Here is a 7,473-nt window from a genome sequence, read left to right as displayed (position 1 = left end):
CTATTAAATTATTGTAACTATCTTGTAGGGTATTTAAAAATACATTGATTGACTTAAAATTTAATCACTTTTACTATATTTATAAAAAGTTATTCATATATTTCTATTATTTTTATCTCCATGAGGAAGTAAAGTGTTCATGAAATGAGCACCAAAATTATAAAAAAAAATATACAACTTGGCAGCGGTTTTTTCATAAATAATAAAATTATTACACGCATTCAATTATTTTCGTAAATAATAAAATTCTTTTGAGAAATTCAATTATTTTTAAAAATAACAAAATTTTTGGCAGAATTTTGATTATTTTTAATACAATTTTATTTGAATTCCTCGAAAAATGTAATTATTCATAAAAATTTTATTAACATTCATCAAAAGAATTCAATTATTTAAAAATTTGTTGTTTAAAATTCTTTATGGGAATTGAATTTTAGGAAATATTCAATTATTCAATAAATTATTAAATTTTGTATTTAAATACTTAAATTCTCGTAGAAAGGAATTCAATTATTTACAAAGTTTTTATAAATTTCTTCGCAATAATTCAATTATTTTTATAAATAATAAAATTTTTACAAGATTCAATATTATTCTCGAAAATAATAAGATTCTTTTTAGGAATTCAATTATTTTCATAAATAATAAAACTCATTGCAGAATTTCAAATATTTTTAAATTTTTAATACAATTTTAATCAAATTTCTCGAAAAATGTAATTATTTTTAAAAATTTTATTACAATTTGTCGAAAGAATTGAATTATTTAAAAATTAATTGATAAAATTCTTCATGAGAATTGAATTTTAGGAAACATTCAATTATTCAATAAATTCTTTATTTTTGTATTTAAATAATTGAATTCTCGTGGAATTTTCTAATCAAAACTGATTTGAAAATTAATTTTTTTTTGTTGAAATTTTAGATAATAATTGAATATTAAAAGCATTAGAGCATGGATTTTTAGAAAAAATCGAATTTTGAAAAGTTTTCAAATTAAAATCTTAGAAAATCTGAATTTTTCATACTTTTTAACTAAAAATTCTATAGAATTAATTTTTTTAAGAACTTCTCGTCAAAATTTTAATTATTATCTTTTCAAATAATAAAGTTCTTCTAAGAAATTATTTAATTGGTTTGAAAAATTTTATTAAAATTCTTGTCAGAATTTCAGTTATCTTTAGAAATAATTCAATTCTTCTCCGAAATTCAATTATTTTCAAAAATTTTAATGAAATTCTTTGCAAAATTTCAATTATTTTTTAAAATTTTCCTCAATTCAATGAATAGGCTTGTACTATTCTAATAAAATTTTCCAAAAAAATTCAATTATTTAAAAAATAATTTAATAAAATTCTACACAAACCTTTAGGTATTTTCAAAAAATAATATTAATTTTACAGGAATTTCATTATTTACAAAATTTTTTTTAAAAATTTCTTCGCAATCATTCAATTATTTTCATAAATAATAAAATTCTTTATGAGAATTTAATTTTAAGATACATGCTTTTTTTAATATGATTTAAAAATGGATTTCAGTTAAAATTTTAGATTATAATTGAATGTTAATAGCATTAGAGTGTAAATTTTTAGAAATAATTAAATTTTGAAAAGGTTTCAGATTAAAATCTTTGAAAATTTGAATTTTTCATATTTTTAACTAACAATTTTGTAGAATTAATTTTTTTTGAGAAAGTTTAATTGCAGATTTTTTTTATATTATTTGAAGTTTTTATTTTCAAATATTTATTTGTTTGAAGAATTTACGAATAATTGAAATTTCGTAAAAATTGAATATTGTGAAGAATTTTTTTCAAAAATTATGAAAAATAATCGATTTTAAGAAGAATTTTAGTAAAAAATTCTTGAAAATAATAATTGAATTGATAATGATTTTATCACTTGGTCATCTTTAATTATTATAAAACATGAAGAAATCGATTACTCCGAGTCGAAGACTCGAAGTTATCGATATCTTCATATTTTATAGTAATGAAAAATTGAATTTATAGTTTTAACATTTAAGTAAAATGTTCTTTTTATCCATAAAGTCCGTATTTTTAAATACTTTCACTGGTTCGAGCCCTGGAAGATGAAAAATTATTTTTTAAGCGAACTTTATTTTCTGATTATTAAAAAATTGTTAGTAAAAAATTTTTTTACTGTTCCCAAACTATTTCTAGAACAATTCCAATTAATTAATTAATTAATTTCAATATCTGGGTCATTAAAATTAATTTAATTCACAATTTATAAAAAGTAACCACAGCCGATAATTAGCAGAAGATAAACATTATTTTTTGAGCTTTGCTCAAACTAATAAATAATAATAAGTTATTAAATATTTGTTTAATAAAGATTATTTACATTTTGATACATTTAGATTTTTGGTTAATATAGAAATTTTAAAAAAATTAGGTTTTTGAAAAGTTGTAATTAAAATTTTTGAAGATAATTAAATTCCCAAAAATAATTTCTATAACAATTAAAAGTTTTGTCAAAATTTCATTAAAATAAAATTTATATTTGAAAGAATATTTAATTTTCCTACATTCAAAAATTTCGTCTTGAAATACAATCTTATATGAAATAAAAAATAAAAAATTGTTTGTGATTTTTAACAAGAAAAAAAAGAAGCTAAAAGTAAATCAAAGTAAAAGCAAAAGCAATAATGAAAAGATTAATTTTATATAGAACTCGGGGGATTTAATTAAATCCTAATTGTCCTTTATATATATATGAAAACGTTCATCGAGTTTATTCTCCCCTGGAAATTGTTGAAATGATGAAAAATCAATGATTTCTCATTGTGAAACGTACAGACCGAAATTGTTTACTTAGTCACTGGCAAAGACTAATTTAGTTGGTACTGAGAAAGCGTCCGTGAAACTGATCTTGTAGTATGCGGCTGGGGGCTTTATACCAGTGTGTCACTATCTAGTCTATCGCACCTCGAAATACCACATCCCTATAAACACAAAATCTACTCACAAACGTGTGGACAGAATATTCCCGTTCAAATGTCCTGACAAAGTCAAGAGGAAATGAAACTTCGAATTACATTTCTCCCGTAAATTGGTCATATGTACTCTTCCAACTACTTTTATTATCAGTTTTCATTTTCCGAAAGAAAGTGAAGGCGAAAAGTGCATGTCGTAATTTAAATTGCCTCTATACGATCACATCTGAGATTGCAATTTGTTACACATTTAAAAATAGAATTTTATTAATCCAGAAAGGAAAATTTTAGTTTCATTTCTCGCTGGTGAACCATTTTTCACTGAATAAATATAAGATTTTTTTTTTTTTTTTTTTTTTTTTTGCTTTTGGAAAATAAATATTATAAATTCAGAGCTCGAATCAGTGAAAGTATTTAAAAATACGGACTTTACGGATAAAAAATGAAAAATTACTGACTAATTACTAACTAATTACTATAACTAGTAAATAGTTTAATTTTTTTTTTTTTTTGATAAATTTTATAGAAATTTAAATTATTACAAAACATGAAGATATATAATGAATATATAATTAAAGATGGTCCAGTGATAACATCATTATTTTATATTATAAAAATATTATACTTCTTCATAATTATTTTCATCATTTCAATTCAATTATTATTTTCTACAATTTTAAAATGAAATTCTTCTATAATTATTTTTAATAATTTTTTAAAATGATCGTTGATAATTTTTAAATTCCTGAAAATAATTTTTAAAAATTGAAAAAAAGGAAATTTTCTCAACTTTCATTAAAATAAATTTTATATTTCAAAGAATTTTATTTTTTCACATTAAATCAATTATTTTTAATAACTTTCGAAAAAGTTCTTCGTCAATTTTTAAATCCATTGGTTTACAATATTCAAGTTTATGAAATTTCAATTCTTTATATCTTTGTAAATGCTTTAATTAAATTTCTATATATAAAAATCAAAACTTCAAATATAAAAAAAATTCAATTAAACTTTTTCAAAAAAATTAATTTTAAAATTCAACTATTTCTAAAAATTCACGCTCTGTTGTTTTTAATATTCAAATATTAGGTATCTAAAATTTTAATTGAACTTTATTTTTAAATAAATTTTTATTAGAAAATTCTCCAAGGAATTCAATTATTTAAATACAAGAATAAATAATTTGTTGAAGAATTAAATGTTTCCTAAAATTAAATTCTTATAAAGAATTTTATCAACAAAGTTTTAAATAATTCAATTCTTTCGACGAATTTTAATAAAATCTTTAAGAGTAATAATTATTACTTTTGTAAATAATTGAATTTCTGCAATAATTTGTAACTTCTTCAAAATTCAATTTTTTTTTAGTGTTTTTAACTAAAATTTTTGTTAAAATCCATTAAAATCCATAACTTCTTCAAATTTCAATTTTTTTTAGTTTTTATAACTAAAATTCTTTTTAAAATCCATTATTTTTAATAATTTTTGAAAAAGTTCTTTAAGAATTTTCAAAATTATTTGTTTATAATTCAATTTTACAAAATTTCAATTATTCGAAAATTCTTCAATTAAATACAGATTAGAAAATAAAAACTTTAAATTATTTTTTAAAAAAATCCTCAATTAAACTAATTAAAAAAAATTAATTTCACAGAATTGTTAGTTAAAAATTTGAAAGATTCAGATTTTCAAAAATTTTAATTTGAAACCTTTACAACATTCAATTATTTCTAAAAATTCACGCTATAATGATTTTAATCTTCAATTATAATCTAAAATTTTAAATGAAATTAATTTTTAAATCAATTTTTATTAGTCAATTCTATAATTCAATTATTTAAAAACAAAATTAATTAAAAAAATTGTAATTATAAAAATAATTCAATTGAGGAAAATTGTTGAAAATAATTGAAATTTTCTCAAGAATTTTATTAAAAAAATTTTGAAAATAATTTAATTTCAGAGATGAATTTTATTATACAGAAAGATAATTGAAATTTTAATCATAATTTTTGAAAACTTTTTCAAAATTCAATTATTTCTAAATATCCACGTAATAATGCTTTTAATATTCAATTGTTATCTGAAATTTTATCTTAAATTTATTTTTAAATCTATTTTTCTTAAAAAATTCTACAAGAATGTAAGTATTTAAATTCAAAATTTAATAATTTATTGAATGATTGAATGTTTCTTAAAATTTAATTCTCATAAAGAATATTATCAACAAATTTTTAAATAATTCAATTCTTTCGACGAATTTTAATAAAATTTTTAAAAATAATTATATTTTTCGAGAAATTTGATAAAAATTGTATTAGAAGTAATTGAAATTCTGCTATGAGTTTGATTACTTATGAAAATAATTTAATTCCTAAAAAGAATTTTATTATTTTCGATAATAATATATTGAATCTTGGAAAAATTTTATTATTTATCAAAATAATTGAATTATTGCGAAGAAATTTATAAAAACTTTGTAAATAATTGAATTCCTGTGTAATTTTTTAAGATTTTATGGAAATAATTAAATGTTTGCGTAGAATTTTATAAAAAAATTTTTAAATAATTAAATTCTTTTGGAAAATTTTATTAAGATATTAAAAATCATTGAATTGAGGAAACTTTTTGAAAATAATTGAAATTTTGCCAAGAATTGTAATAAAATTAATGAAAATAATTGAAACTTTGCCAAGAATTGTATTAAAATTTTTGAAAAGTAATTGAAACTTTGCCAAAAATGATATTAAAATTTTTAAAAATAATTGAATTTAGAAGAATTTTATTATTTATAAAGATAATTGAAATTTTCGACGAGAATTTAAAAAAAAATTTTTAAACATAATTGATTTTCTGCGAGGAATTTTATTACTTTTGATAATAATTACATTTCTACAATCATTTGTAATTTCACTAAAAATTCTCCAAATTATTTTTGTACAATTTACGAACTTTTCGTCCTTTTTGAATCAAATTACGGACTTTAATGGACCATTGTTTAAAAAAATTGACTTTTGCGAACTTCTATCAAATTTACGGACCTTTAGGGAATTTACGGTCTTAGTTCGAGTCCTGTAAATTTATAATTTTGAACAAACTAAAATATTCAAAAATTTATTAGACAAATTTTTCTAAAGTTTTTCTAAGAATAACCGGAATAATAATATTTTAATTCACGCCGAAATAATAAAATTGCGCTAATGAAATTACAGGTAAAATTATACATCAAGCCTTGTTGAAAGCCTCTTAACAGATTATGAGAACAGGGAAATCTATATTATCTGATGGTTCTATTGAAGGAAACATAGTGTTTGCCTTATATACACAGTAGATATACAGGGAGGGTTCTATCTAGAGATCCCTGCACCGACATGTTACCGACACTTTTAGCCCAGACTCAAACCACTTAGCCAAGACTCAAACCATTTGGGGGGGGGGGGTATTCAGACTGTTATGATGAGCTGGATATGACGTCATACTTCCAAGAATTTGGGGGGGGGGGATATTGAGATCGTGATTCTTGGAATTTATCTAATTTCTTGGAATTATAAAACAATCCTAGAATTTTCCACAGGGGTTGATGACTCAGAATTTTGGAATTTTTTATTAGTATTTCCTATTTTTTGGGTGCATTCTTTAACGATGACGCATAATTTCTTTGTTTTTCGCAAAATGGGGTTGATGACTCATTATCATTGGAATTTCCTGTTTTTGTTTTTTACATGGTGCATTCTTTAACGATGACACATAATTTCTTTGTTTTTCGCAAAATAGGGTTGATGACTCAGAGTTTTGGAATTTTTTATGGATGACTCATTATCATTGGTATTTCCTGTTTTTGTTTTTACTTATTTTATTCTTGGAATTATTATTTTTGTCTAAATATTGCAAATCACTGTTTATTAGATTCTTATCTAAGGAATTTTTACAAACATTTTTGGTTCTTTTCATAAGAATGCTTTTGATCTTACCGAAATTCCAAGAAATCTATAATTAACTTGAAGGTCAAATAGGTCATATCTCATGTATATAAAGAGGGCAATTTTTATAAACGAAATCATTCCTGCAGTTTAAGTTGGTTAATGAACATATTAGCAGAACAACGTCGTGAAATTCAAGTGCGCTTGAACAAATTACTTCAAGAAATACATAAAGTTAAAAGTTTAATTGAAGCAAGGTCGCAGTTAAATATTTTAATAAAAAAATTTGAAAATTTAAATTTAAGTGATGAAAATGAATTTCGATAAATTAAACAAAGCAAGCAAAGTCTTGGTCACCAAAACAACAAAGGAGTTAACCATCGATGCATTCTATAAAGTAACAGACATTCGAAAAATTGATACGAAATTTGGTCCGAAAATTGTTGCTGAAATAAATAATGAATTTAACATTTTCCTACCACCAAGAATGCTAAAAATATTTGAAGAGGATGCAAATCTTTTCAACAGTCTAAAAGCTGTAGCTGTCAGAGGTGGTGTATATTTAAGAAATCGTGGAGGACCTTACAATCAGA

This window comes from Leptopilina heterotoma, unplaced genomic scaffold (genome assembly GCF_015476425.1).
Source record: "Leptopilina heterotoma isolate Lh14 unplaced genomic scaffold, ASM1547642v1 Lhet_60, whole genome shotgun sequence".
In the NCBI taxonomy this organism is placed as follows: domain Eukaryota; kingdom Metazoa; phylum Arthropoda; class Insecta; order Hymenoptera; family Figitidae; genus Leptopilina; species Leptopilina heterotoma.
Note: the sequence above shows the minus strand (reverse complement) of the source record.